This window comes from Anas acuta, chromosome 13, assembly GCF_963932015.1.
Source record: "Anas acuta chromosome 13, bAnaAcu1.1, whole genome shotgun sequence".
Lineage (NCBI taxonomy): Eukaryota > Metazoa > Chordata > Aves > Anseriformes > Anatidae > Anas > Anas acuta.
The window spans coordinates 5,539,659-5,553,953 of NC_088991.1; the positions used below are offsets into that span (position 1 = coordinate 5,539,659).

At 54.7% G+C, this 14,295-nt stretch overlaps 1 protein-coding gene across 8 annotated transcripts in view; it reads right to left on the reverse strand.

Moving 5' to 3' along the window:
* Positions 1-11,813, reverse strand: part of ARHGEF9 (Cdc42 guanine nucleotide exchange factor 9) — a 171,648-nt gene extending 159,835 nt beyond the window's left edge. For 4 of the 8 annotated variants that reach the window (XM_068696576.1, XM_068696577.1, XM_068696575.1 and 1 more), the window contains exon 1: positions 11,211-11,810. The gene's annotated coding sequence lies outside the window, so the exon portion shown is untranslated. Of the gene's footprint in view, positions 1-11,210 lie in introns of all 8 variants that reach the window. The other 4 variants (XM_068696580.1, XM_068696578.1, XM_068696573.1 and 1 more) reach the window with 3 other exon arrangements.
* Positions 11,814-14,295: the final 2,482 nt, after the last annotated feature.

The following is a 14,295-nucleotide window of genomic DNA, read 5'->3' on the forward strand; positions in this document are numbered from 1 at the left end:
AAATTGAAAACCAACAGAGTTAATGGACTATAAACGTCTAGTCTGAGATGGTATAAAATGAAGTGTATCTCTTACTGTGATCTGCGTTATATAGAGAGAGATAGGGATTTTCTGTGTAAAGGTGCAAGCTTCTTTAAGTTAGAAAATGAGGGGGTAAAAAGCATTAAATGCATTAAAACATTTTATTGGTTGAGTGTAGTCAGAAAGCCAGGGGGCGAAAGAAAACAAGAAGTGGTTTGGAATCCCTGAAGCCAGAACACCCCTTTGGAAAGGACAGCTTCCCTAATGGGCTTTCTGAACTCTTGCAGTGGTTGTCTTCTTGGCTTCTAGATCTGAAATTAGGGATGAAGAAAATTTTAGTCCTAACAATAAGGGTGGTAACGTTCTTTGTTTGCATGTACCTACTAACAGAGTGCACCTGTAGGTAGGTGCTGCACTAGGTTGATGGATAGGTGAGACTAACCTAACTACATAAGTCTCAAAGGGGGCAATTGCGATGCCAGCAACTAGTTAGTTTTGTTTCATTAACTTTGTTTCATGAGAAAAGATGTTAAATAGGTATTTCAAGGCAAGGGCAAAGATGACCCAGGTCTTAAAGATACTGAAAGGATGAATAACCAAGAAACTACTTAATCAAGAAGACCATTTTGTAAGGAAGAAATCCAGCACACATGCTTTTGAGTTTGTTACTAATCAACCTGTTGGAAACACCTGGCTGGAAAACATTAAGATTGTTATAATATGAACCGTCCATGAACTATCCTCAGTACAACACTAAAAATCACACCCCTGGTCTGAGGAGCCACAGCACAATTTTGTCATGTCAGCGGTATGCTAACTACGTAACCAGCTGGATATTGGAGGATTGTTGTGATAAGAGATTGTATTAAGCGTGGCTTGGAAAGTGCCTGCTTCGTGGGAAATCACCTGGTACCCAGACGTGTGCAGTGCTGAAGTAAAACAGCATCTCAGCCACAAACCCCACGTTCGAGGAGTTTCAAGTTGTGTGGCCAAACATATACGGCAGCAAAAGACCAGAATGACACAAGGTCCCTATTTTTTCTCTTTCCAGTTTTATACTTTACTGGTTTTGGCTGGGTGGATCTTGCACGAGGGGAGAAGATTCAAAAGAAACAGGCTTCTCTACGAAGCCTTTGGAGGGATGCTAGCAAAGAGCAGAGAGGCCATTTCCCACGAGAGGCATTAGCAGGAGACAGACTGAGTGGCCCCTCCCCAGAGAAGCAACACAACCTAGAAAGGCAGGGCACAAGGGTGACTTTAAAATTAAAACTAGGTGGGTTTTTTTTTATTATTATTATTTTTGAAAAAGCACACAGGCTTGGCAGCATTACGGCCCTTAATGACAAATAAAATCTGAGTATGAAGAACGGATGCAGAAGTACCCGACTAGCTCTTACACATCTTTCTGGGGCACAGGGAAAGGAGGTTTAGAAGACAACATTTTGGGTTTATTTTTGAGGGTGTGTGTCAGCTGGAAAACCCAAATGGTTCGTCAGCCCCCTGGCCTTTTTTTTACTTTTCTGCAAGAGCAGGGGCAGATGTCAGGCTGTACAGCAAGGTAGCAGCTAAGCTGCAGCTCTCTGCGCATGAGACTTCAGCCACAGCAATCAACCAGATGCTGGAAGCTGCTCCAGCCTACAGGAGCCGGGGGGGGTTAAAAACCCAGCCCTGTGCAGCAGGCCCTGTTGTTCTTCTCACCACAAACCCAGCACACCTTCATTGCCAACCTCACCTTCATCTCCAGCTAACCGAGGCTGACGGATGCGTTAGACGTGCATAAAATCCCGTGCAAACGGTACCAGGTGTTACTCTAACATCTGCAGCCATGACACCCTTCCAAATTCTTTGATTTTATTTTTTTTTTTTGCATTACCCAAATCTTTAAGAGAGAACTCGGTGCTTTGTGCCTCGGTCCCGATCGCACAACATTTCCTTGGCAACAAGGGCTTTTCTTGCATGATACAGGTGGGAGGAACAGCAATTTTCTTCCATTTCAGCGTAATTTAGCAGAGGAATACAAGAGCAGAAATAACACCACACGCCCAGCGAGGCTGACACTTCGCAGGGATTTACAGGACTCTGAATTGGGCCTGGGCAATCAGGGCTGTCACAAGCCTTCATGCAGGAACCAACGATTTTTGTGGGCAACCATCTGACGTGCTCGTCCTTCATGAACGCGAACACCAGATCATAACAGTTACTTGTCAACCAGCAGAAGGGGGGCTGTTTGTTTTTGGTTTTACTGTTCAGTGCTGTAAAGCTGTCCCCCATCTAGAAAAAAAAAAAGAAAAAAGACACCAAAAAGCGGTGTTTCGAGCTAAATGTGCTTCGAAACCCACTGGCCACCCATCCCGCGGTGCAGCCGGGTTGGGGATGGCGCAGCAGAGGCGCCAGCGGCGCTCCGGCAAGGCGGCAGCCGGAGCTGGAATGCACCAAGGGCCCCTGAGGACACGAGTTTCCACTCGGCTCTTCCTCTGCGGGATATAAAATCACAAACAAGAAGGAGCCTTTGGCCATTGTTTGCCGGGGAAGGGGGGTGACAGGGAGAGGGCACGCGGCGCAGCCTGCCAGAAGGCACGGCTGAGCTAAGGAAGTCCTGCCTGGGCTTCGGTGTATCCGCTCCTCTCCAGGAGGGGCAGGGGGAGGCAGGAAGGAGAGAAAATAGAGAACAAACGATCATACAGCCCTTGAGAAAAACCTGTCTGCTCTCGGAGATCGTATGAAGCCCCAGCATGCAGCGCCTCTCGCTATACAAAAGAGAAAGAGGAAAGAAAATCCCACTGGTTCTTCCGCTACCGTGTTCTAACACTGAAAAAAAAAAAAAATGGGAGGAAACAGATGTTAAGCTCTCCAGCATCAGGAAATTATCTTTTTCATGAGGGTACACTCACTGCGGCGTATTTAGGTGAAAGAAGCAGCAAGAGAATCGCGACTTCTGTCCCTGTCTACGTCTCCACGGACGTTTCAGCCTCCCGGTGCTGCTCCGAAGGACCAGCCCCAAGGCAGCTCGCACATTTTCGTGGCGTGCACCCGGCGGCAGGAGCCCCTGCCCAGCCTGCAGGTACAGCAGCACGCAGCTGCCCACACCGCAGGTTGCTCAGCCCCTGCAGGAGTTCAGCATCTGCCGGTTACGGGACAAGACGGACGCTTTGCTGCTGCCGTTTGGACAGGCACAGTGGTATTGGAGCTTTTTTTTTTTTTTAAATAGAGGTGGAAGGAGTGAGGAGGAGAAACTTAGGTGAAACATCTGCTAAAGGGATCGCCGGGCCATTAGCAAGCGCAATTATGGCTTTCCAGCGCCCGTAGGAAGCGACCACAGCATTTAAGCATCATTTCACACACTCTGCAAAACGCATTACACAAGAAGTTTAAAAAAAAAAAAAAAAAACAACTTTAGGAGCAGGAGGTGGACAGGAGATCAGTTTGGCTTTGTCTCCAGCCAGGAGGGAACGGATCCTGGTGAAACACCAAGCGGTGCTCAGTGGCACGGGGGGAGCTGCAGCCACGGTCTCACCACGGTCCGTACGGAACTCAAAACTTTGGCTTGAGTAAATCAGTTCACTCAGGTATAACTTAATCGTCACTTCCTTCCCGTTTCAGGAAGCTTCAGACTTTGTGCGATGGCTGAACACAATGAAATCAGAGCAGGAGGCTGATTCGCCTGCAGCTGAGGGACAGGCAGGGTCGCTCAGCTGCATCTGTCGGATACATTGGGCTCGTGCTGCCAGGGGAGGGACCAGCTCCCTGCTAACACCAGCCCCAAACTCGGGGCTCTGTGGGCCTGAGAAAACAACGTGGTGGTGCAGAGAGGTGCCAAGCAGCTCAGGGGGTACCAACACCCGGCCCTGAGCCCTAAAACCTGCTGCCAAGCCAGCAGCAGCTCTGCATTTGCAGTGCTTGCACAGAGGAGAGGAGAGGAGAGCTGCCTGCTGACTCCTCACACAAAGCCAAGCAGAAGAAACTTGAGAAGAAAACTTGGGTGGATGAAAATCCATGCTCATTTGGATCAAAAGGTGGAGAAGGTATAAGTATATAAATATATATAGTTGCAGCATTAGTCCTTGCACACCTGTTCACATTTTCATAAACCCTTTTTTCCACAATTCTGAATCGTTTTGCTCTCCAGCAAATAAAAGTAAGGTGAATATCAACTAGATCTGAAAGGATATTTTGCTGTTTACACCTCGGATGCACAGGTACCAGAACAAAATAAGGCAGTCAGAAAACACGCCAATCCTCCAGAACAAGGCTATGTTTTGATGCATAACAGCTGCTTCCCCGGATCTTCTCAGGTATTTGGCACCGTCTGTGGCCATCATAACAAAGAAATAATTGTCATCACATCACTTAGGCTGTTCAGCAGTCACTTAAAAGTAGTTAAGTACATATAAGAACATTTAATTACAATCCCAGTAGCAGCTATAGATATTCTGGTACCACAGTGATGAAATAATACAGTGCACACAGACTATGGGGTCTACACCCACACACACCCCATTATCAGTTCAGTCCCAAATTGGAGCTGACCCACAAGGCCCATCACTCCTGGCTCCCCCCAGGACTCCCTGGGAATTGAACCACACATCTGAGAGCGTCCAAACGCATCCATAACCTGCAGCAGGCTTGGTGCTGTGACTGCTTCCCTGGAAAAACGACACTGAACTTGTTCCAGCCACGAGCCACTGGCCGCAAGCTTCAGGAGGACACCGGGAGGCAGCGGGCTCCTGCTGCTCGTACACAGCTTCACATTGCCAGTCAGCCAATTCAGTCGAAGTTCCTCTGCAACTTCACAGCGGTGACATTTCCCTGCGCTGAATCCCTTAAAAAATACTTTCCTTCCCCAGAAATCGTTCAGGAAAAAAAAAAAAGCATGGCTGTCAGTCGCCTCAACATAAGGGCAGAAATCGGCAACCAGCATTCAGCATTTTGTACCGTGCACAAAGATAGTGTCCAAATAATTGTCTATTGTATCCCAAAGACGGTACAGGAAGGCTTTTCCCCTCGCGGGGAGCCTAGAGGTCACACATGCTTCTGCCATAACGTTTGCTATAAATAATCCTCGGCTGAGCACAGGTTGGGGCCGGTTACAAAGCAGAGGGAGGCAGGCACTGAGCTCCTATCGGCCTCAGCCATGAGCTCTCCCCAGAGAGCGCACGCTCTACCCTATTGTTCCTGCTCAACTGTTTGAAAGAATTATTTTTTCCTTGCTTCTGTTGTTTGGGGGCTTTATGTATATTTTTTTTCCTTTGTCATGGAATCACTACGAGAAAAATGAGTGCCATCTTACGTGGCAGCTCGCTGATGCCAGTGGTGCAGTCAGGTGTGGAGGGTCACACTCCTACAGACTGCTGCGGCTCCAGGCCTCGCACGCTGTGTCTCTGTGTTCATGTGTGAGCTGCAGAGAGACCTGCACAGGCTGGAGAGCTGGGCCACCACCAACCATGTGAAGAGCAAGAGCAAGTGCTGGGTCCTGCACCTGGGACAAGGCAACCCTGGCTGCACACACAGAGTGGGCAACGAGACGCTGGAGAGCAGCCCCGCAGGGAGGGATCTGGGGGTTGTGGCTGGCAGCAAGATGAACATGAGCCAGCAGTGTGCCCTGGCAGCCAGGAGGGCCAACCGTGTCCTGGGGTGCATCAAGCACGGCATCGCTAGGTGGTCGAGGGAGGTGATTGTCCCGCTCTGCTCTGTGCGGCCTCACCTCGAGTGCTGTGAGCAGTTCTGGGCACCACAGCACAAGAAGGACATGAAACTGTTGGAGGGTGTCCGGAGGAGGGCGATGAAGATGGTGAAGGGCCTACAGGGGAAGACGGCTGAGGGCACTGGGCCTGGTCAGCCTGGAGAAGAGGAGGCTGAGGGGAGACCTCATCACGGTCTAAAACTTCCTCATGAGGGGCAGTGGGGAGGCAGGTGACCTGCTCTGTGTAAACCCCAGTGCTAGGACCCACGGGAACGGTGTTAAGCTGAGGTAAGGGAGGTTTAGGCTGGCCATCAGGGTGAGGTTCTTCACCAAGAGGGTGGCTGCACACTGGCACAGCCTCCCCAGTGAAGCAGTCACTGCACCGAGCCTGTCTGAATTTAAGAAGAGATTGGACTGTGTACTTAGGCACATGGTCGAAACTTTTGGGTAGACCTGTGCGGTGCCAGGAGTTGGACTTGATGATCCTCATGGGCCCCTTCCAACCCGGGATATCCTATGGCTCTGTGATATTTGTGCGCTGACACCGGCCCCAGATACACACGCAAAGCTCGGGAGGACACCGAGCAACTGGTTCTGCTCAAACATTTTAAAGAATGATTTTGGCAGATTTCTCACCAGCTCCTTCGCACTGACCTGAGAAGTCAAGGGGTACGAACGCATACTTCATTGCCTCCCTCGAAGTCCTGTGCCTGTCTCCAGGTCCACAGCGGGGTGCGATTTCCCCTCTGCTTGTCCCCCCCCGGCCTTGCTCTGTACCACGGCTTGGACAGGAACCTTCACTTCTTGCAGGTTTCTCTACCAAGCAGACAGAGCCACCCCCGTCCCAAAGGGGGACGGGGGGGGAAGCAAACTGCCGTGACCACGGCCTCCCTTGAGGCACAGGGGGCCTGTGGCCGTGGAGGGCAGCGGGTATCGGCTCCAGACAGGTGAAACACTGCCTGGTGCTTCTCGGCAAGAGACAAACCACGGGAGGCCTCGCAGTGGCAGCTGGGGTTGCCAGCAGTGAGGCTCTGAATGCGCTGGCCCCACCCTGCTGGTGTCATAGGTGGCACTATGATGTGTCACAAGGTGCCTCCGAGCCTTCTCCCCACGATGTAAAGAACCTAAACAGCCGCTTTTTAACCCACTGCCATCGTGGCCTGGCCACCACCACACCGCTCACCCAGGCTGGCATGCCGGGTTGACCGCTTGGCAGAAGGCACTGGTGGGGTTGTGGGGCTTGGAGCCCGTTTTGGGGGCAACGCTGCCATCGTCAGAGGCCAGAGCCAGTCCCCACAGTCCCCACAGCTCAAAGCTTTCTTAGCTCCTCCATGCAGCCCTGCCCTGCTGTCCCCACACCAAACCCAAACAAGCAGCTTTTAAGCCGGCCCCGCTGCACGGCGTCGCCCACGTGGCTTTTCCCAGCAAAGGGGGCTGTCAGCTCCTATTCCTCATGCACCGAGGACCCCACTCGAGCCAGCAGCGGTGTCTGAGCAGAGGGAAGCTGTGTCCGATCCAATTAGCATCATTACCGATGAGCTTTTTCATCTCTCAGCCACATCCCATCCTTTGCGCACACACAAGCGGCCGTGCTGAGCAGAGCTGCTCAGGGCACCCAGCTGGGACAGCGGAAGGACAAGCCGAGCTGACCTCATCAAGGCCACACTAATCCCTTTTTTAGGGTTAAAAAAAGCAGAACAGCTGAGCGGGAGCAGCTGAAGTTTTTTATCTTTGAAAAGAAAATAAAAGAAAAGACAGTTCGCAAAATCTGCCGAGTTTTCTGGGTGCTATCCCAGAGCTGTGCCTTCTCCTTGGCTCCTTCAGGAGCTGGACCCTGGCTGTGGGCTGACGCCTTCCTTCCTGTAGTAAAGTGTTGGGCTGTCCCATATGCTCACCACAGCACTCCCTTGAAATAAAATCTCGTGAAGGAGCCAATCCTTCCTGCCCACCCCACGTCAGAAACACCAGAAGAGCGCTCCCTGCACGGTGCTGGTGCCCAACACCCGGCACCTGGGCTGCACAGTGCCTGGAGGCACGGGGACACAGCCCCCAGGTGTTTTCAAGGGTTACTGGTCCCTGTAGGACATTCCCACACCAGTTGTGATTCATCATCCTCATCAGCGGAGTGGAAAAAGTGACCTCTTCCCCTGGAGGAGGCGAAAGAAGTGCGTAAGGAGAAGTATTTAAGAACACGGGCTTGCCCAGCAGGAAACCTGTGCAAAACTCGCATCCCACAGCAGCCAGGGAGATTTCCACCGACTCCAGGAGCTCCTGGGCTCTTCCCTGCCTTTCCCTAGAGGTGCACTCCCCCTCCCCACAGCAGCGTGCCCAAGGAAACGAGAAACCCGACACAGTGGGGGTGACAAACACCATCTCCCTGGAAGCCACGGCTGTTGGGAAGGGCTGTGCAGCATCTAACTGGGGAGCTGGGCCAGATGCTGAACGTGAGGTTCTGGCCCAGCTCCACAGCCCCCAGGCCCAACCGAGCTGTCATTCATCCAGCTCAGAGCAAGGCCTCCCCAAAATCTCACAGCTAGAAATGTTTTAGACCCCACGAGGATGAGCCCTGGTTTATCACCAACAGCAGGCACACAGACCTTGTCCCAGACGGCTTCACCTCTGGGAATTCTCCTGCACATCCCACGGATCCCAGAGAAGACAGCCTCAGTACAAAAAACCCTACATTTCCCTACGTTTCCCCATTTAGGTGCCTGTACTAACCTTGATCTAGTGACCGCAGTACTCTTTTTGGCACTGCACTTATCCTCACAGCAGAGGGGATCTAAAGAAATGGGGCAATGCTGCTGAGAGGGGTTTCTCCAGCACCACCAGCCAGACCTGGTCCCTAAATCAGCAGACCCTTCCTGCTCCCCGCACACATCACACCTCCACCAGTGCGTCTGGAGGGAGACAACGATGCTTTTGCTTCTCCAGCCGGTACCAGACAGAAGAAAGTCATCAGGTCTGCGAGCCCTGGCCATGGCACTGCGCAGATCCATGCAGCCGCCCTGCCGCAGCAGTAATTACGGGATAATCAGCACCCTGGAGCTTCCAGCTCTGTCAAACACAGGTTGGCTCACGTCCTGAAATGCATTTGTGTACTTACATGAAGCCTATTCATTGCAGCCTCAGTACTACCCGGTGGCCAGAGCCCTACCTGCTCCTGCGCTGAGTTCCCAAGCAGGAAAACCGAAACAGCTTCTGGGTTGCCAGCACTCATGGCTGGCCTGGAGCCGGCCCCAGTGGCACTGCAGCCCCTGCTCTGTACTGGCACCCAGCAAGAGTCCTGGGGGCTCCAGGCTGGGTTCAGGTCGTTCACACAGCTGCTGTGGGTGTAGGGCACCAGCTGTATCCATTTGGCATCCAAAAACGGCGAGGCAACGAGAAACAACAGCTGGAGGCACCAGGTCTAAGCCGGGGAGGTGACACCACCTGCAGCGCTCGCCCCGCTCCAGCACAAGTCCAAGCAAAGGACAAAAAAGCAGAGCAAGGAAAAGGCAGCACAGGGAGGTTTAGGGCTAAAACCAGCCCAAGGACAGTGGAAAAGTCCAGCGGGAGATGGCAGAGCCCCGCGGCATCTCCTGGCCACCCCCCTCCTAGAAGGAGACGCTCCGAGCACAGTGGAGAGCCCTTAATGAGTTTAAAACTGCCCCGTTTCACTTGTGCTAATCAAAAGTGCCTATTGTGTGCAAAAACAATGCCCACTGCTAGCTCTTGGAGCTCTCAGAAGCCCCGGCAGCATCCACGCTCGATCCAGGGGCACAGCAGGCACGCGGCTCCGCTCTGCCACCCACCGCAGCTTGGTGCTCGCCCGCTTGCAGGACGACAGCAAAAAGGGGAAGAAAAACCCAGAGGCAGGGAGACGAGGGCCTTGGAAGGCAAGGCAAGGAGTGAGAGAGCATCCCTGCAGCGAGAGGGAGCGACCCCGGGCTTCAGAGCCTTCAAACCCTCTTCCTGCTGCTGGCACGTGAGTCGTACCCCAAAAAAAAAAAATCACATGTCGATGGTGAGAGAGGTTTGCAGGGTGAGGAGCGGGCGGGGTTTTGCGACTGGGATCACACAGCATGGGAAATAGGGGCTGTCGCTGCCAACCACCCGAGCCACGAGGATTAGTGCAGGAAGAAAATGAAGAGGAAGCAAACACGGGAGCTCAGCGCTCGCTCACACCACTCGGATAGGGAACTGAGGCACGGGGAGGTTGCAGGTGTCCTTCCTGCCTTATGTGATCCACTGTCACCCCACGAGCCCGGCGAGGCTGTGAGAAGCAGCTGTGAGGCACCGTGGCCGACCAACCCTGCTTTCCCTCTGAGCTTTCCTTACCGCTGAGGATTCCCATCAAAAACCCAAGCAGAAAGGGACAGATAAAAACTGCGTCTGGACACAGGTACGGCCAGAGCTCGAGAGCTTTTTATCTTTTTGCCCTGCAGCACAACATGAGCTCAGAGCCCTGCGGCAGGGCCCTGCTGCTACCCCCAGCCCAGCTACAGGAGAGGACACATTTGGGATGCACACGGTGGGGAAGCACCCTCAGCACCCTCTCCAGCCCTGCTTGTGATGCCTTTCAGCAAACATCAGCGTCATTCATTTTTCAAAGAGGGGCTGAAACCCTTTCCTACACTTTCAGCCCTATAATTCCTTTCACACTTCAAGTTACTTGTAGTGAAATACACAGAGTACACGTGTCAAAAGGCCAGGTTTTGAGAAGAACCCCGGTCAGCCCCACCAGAGCAACGTTTGAGGACAAAAAAAGCAAAGCCTCGATCCCAAGACCTCCACCTGTTTGATGGCCAAGCCGACTCTGCTCTGCTCACCCCACGTGCTACCAAAATTTTAACGACGCTTCCAAAATGCCCCCTTCTGGCAAATTACAGCTCGGGTTTGCGGGTCACAGCCCGGCAGATAAAGCCCTAATAAATCTGTCGTTTAACGGAAAACCAGCGCTGCCGGCACCGAGCGGAGACACGAGGCTCAGCTCCGACACAACGTGGTGTAACTGCCTAAAGCGACGAGGCAAATTAAACTAAAATCCCCATTTTAAAGAAAACGTACGGGGAAGATCCCAGCACGAGGGAAGATCCCAGCACCTCTACAGAGTCTTTGTGCCTTTCAACACGTTAATTCCAGGCTGTGTACCTGTGTATTTCATGCTTGCTTTTGCAGGCAGTAAATTATCACCGGCAATCCAAAGACCCTGGGTACCTGCTGCTGGGTACCCTGACCCCAACTGAAGCCCTAATAGTTAATCAGCGACACCCCTTAACGCCCCACATCAGGCCAAACACAACGCACCCAAACCCAAGCAGCCCCACGCCCAAAGAGCTGGCGATGCCCTGGGATGGGGCACCTCTGGCACCTGTTTCCCCCCTCCCCAAAACCTGTCACGATGCCATGCAGGGAGCAGGCAGCATTCCCCAACTACTGGATTTAAGCAGTAGTTTTTTAGGGGTTCCCTGACAGGGCGGATCAGGGTCCGAGATGCCGGGGGGCTGCGTCCCGACCCCGCTCTTACCTCAGCGCATGGCCCCGCTGCTGGACGGTCCCGGTGTCCCCGCTGCCGAGGAGTTGAAACGTTTTAAAACACACCCCAAAAAAAATAATAACAAATTTTAAAGTTGAAAAGTGACGGTGCGAGTTATTCCAAGTTAAAAAAAAAAATAAAAATAAAAAGTGGTAAAAGGGGGGGACGGAAGGGAGGGGGGTGGAAGGGAGGGTGCCCGTGCCATGCACTGCCCCGGGCTGCCGCCCCCCCCGGCCCCCCAAACCCCTCCGTGCCCCGGCCCCCTGAGGACCCCCCCGGCCCCCCGGGGAGGGCTCAGGGCGAGGCTGGGGCAGCTCCGGAGGGGCCGGGGGGTGCCCCGGGGTCCGGGGGCCGCCCTCGGGCAGGGGGACGCGGGGGGCACCCGCCGAGGCCCGGGGCGGGCCGCGGGGCTCCGCCGCCCCCGCGCATCCCCCGCAGCCCCGTCCCGTCGGGGCCCGCCCGGCACCGGCCGCAGGGGCACCAAAAAAAAGTAATAATCGATCAAATAATAATAAAAAGCGAAAAAGCGACTCCTGAAAGCGGGTCTCCGGCTGGATGCGAGCGGGGGGGTCCGGAGAGGGGCCCCGTGTGCCCCGCCCCGGCCCCGCTACGGCCCGCGGAGGAAGCGCGGGGGCGGCTCCGCTCCGGGCCGGCCGCCACCGCCCCGCCGGGGCCGGGCCGTACGGGGACCCGACGGCTAAATGTCTCCTTTATTTCTTAAATAAAAACGACAACGACGACGTTTTGGGGCCATTCTAAAACTTAGGAGAAACAAAATCATTGTTAGGAAAGGTTTAGGGGGTGTAATTGGTGCTTTTCCACTGAGAGGGGTGGTTGGGTGAAGGCACGGTGCTCTCCGTGAGGGGCCAGGTGTGTGCTACAGAGGGGCGGCTTAATTGGACCCCGCAATTAAGTGGGATTGCAACCATCGTGTCAGCTGTGCCACACAGCCACCTCGCTGACCCTCTCAGTGATTCACCCACCACCAAACGTTCTCCAGGCAGGTGGCAAGGAGCCCCTTTTGGCCTCCTACACCCTCGGCCTCCTGAAGGGGACACGGCCTCTGAAGGGGCCAGGGCTCTGAAGCGCAGGCCCGCTCCCACTAAACATAATGTTTTATTTTGGTTCTGTGGCTCGCAGTGGAAGCTGGAGCAGGGCCTTCTCCCATTTGGGCTTCACCACCAGGCCCCGCAGTGCCGTTCTTCTGGGTATCAGCCATGGCCGCTATGCCCACGCCAAGCTTGGGAGGCGGCAGGAGCAGCACCACAGCTGTAGTCCTTTTGGAAGGAGCTTCAAACCTGCAGGGAACACTCCAGAAAGCAGGGGGAAGCCCTTAAATCCCGATTCTGCCAGGGACATTCCCGGGTGCTTACCCCCAGTGCTCTGCAGAGAGCTAAATGACAGAAATTACAGCCAGGCCACGAAAACTCAGTCACAAACAGGGCAAGAAATAAACGATGGGATCAGAGGCTCCTTCAGGCGTTTCCCAAGGCCCACCAGGGGAGGAACAGACCCTGAAGGGCTGTGAGGAGCGGTGGAGGCGGACACGAGGCCTGGTGGAGCCGAGCTGCCATGCCGGGGCATTTCCCTGTGTCTGGAGGCGACGCGGTGGCCTCCGAAACTCCGTCCCTTCCCTCGCTCCTCACCTTTGCCCCCGCGGGCACCATGCTGTAGGGTGAAACCGCTCCTAGTGAGATGGGGAGAGACAGAAAAGCGATACGGAGTTAATTTCCAGAGTCCCCTTGGAAACCCAAAGTTGTTTGGAGCGTGAAGACCCAGAGCCGGCAGGTTCCTCGTCTCCTTCCCTTTCCTGCTGCACTTTATTCACACCGCTTCAGATGATAGAGGATGCCCAGACCCTAAATTCACCCGGATCTGGAGCCTGCCCCGTGCCCTAAATGCACCCAGTCGGCTCTCCCACCCTGACATGCTTCCTTCTGGCTTCTGGCCTCCAGCCGAGACCCGGCGTGGAGCTGGGCACCATTTTCTCCAGCGCCCGGCCCCACAGCCTGTGGCTCCCTTGTTGAGGTGACCATGGGCCAGGCCCCACACAGATGGTGCTGAGCACACAGCCTGGTGCCAAGCAGAGAAAAACACCATCTCCAGAAACCTAAAAAATCCCTATTCTGCAGTGCTCTGCCCCAAACCGGGCTGTCCCACAGCTGCCCCCAGCCCCTGAGCACCGCCACAGCCCGGGCTGGGGAGGGGAGGCAGCGACGGGCAGGGCCGCAGCGAGTGGGAACACAAGGACACGTTTCCACCTATTAACTCCACTTCCTTCGCTTCCTGCAGCCTCACGGCAGCGGGTTATTAATAGCACGTCGCAGACGAGCACCGCGGCCGGCCCAGGATCCGGCCTCCCCGTCACAGCCACTCGGCAGCCGTGGAAAACCCGCACGCGAACACTGCGAGCAGCCCGTGGGGAAAGAAAGAAAACGAGGAGTCTGCCACGTGCCTTGGGGAGCTCCCCCAGCTGCCTGGTGCCTTCTGGAAGCCCCGCACCTTGCATCTTGTGGGAGGGCACCGACCAGCAGCTTGCAGCCCTGCCTTTACGGTCAGAAGTTTGCTCACGGTGGTGCTGAGATCTTCCAGCCTTGTGGCAGGCTCCAGCTCAGGAGCCAGCTCCGGGTTTGTGGGGAGCAGCCAGGGCCATACCCCAGACCTGAGCTCCTGAACCCCTCCGGGGGAGCTGGGGAGCTTGGGGTCACCCCAGCACCTCTGATGCGTTTGGGAAAGCAGAGACCCTGCAAAATGGGCCTGGCAAGGAACTGCTGGAGAACTGCCTCCTCCTCCTGGGATGGGAAGAGGAAATCAGCAGTCCCTGGGGAGGACATGTGAAGCAAGAGAGCTCCTGGGATGCCACGTGGGATCACGCAGGGCCGATGGACAGGAGCTCCTCCACCCAACGCTGTGGGCCAGACACTGACACAGCCACGCAGGGAATGTGGCATCATGCACAGAAAGGCTTCTCCCACCCTACCCCATCCCTCCAGCTCCTCTCTCAAACCCCAGCCAGTGGGGACATCCAGCACCCCGTGACCCACAGCCCCAGCACCAGGGTTTGCAAATCAGGCAG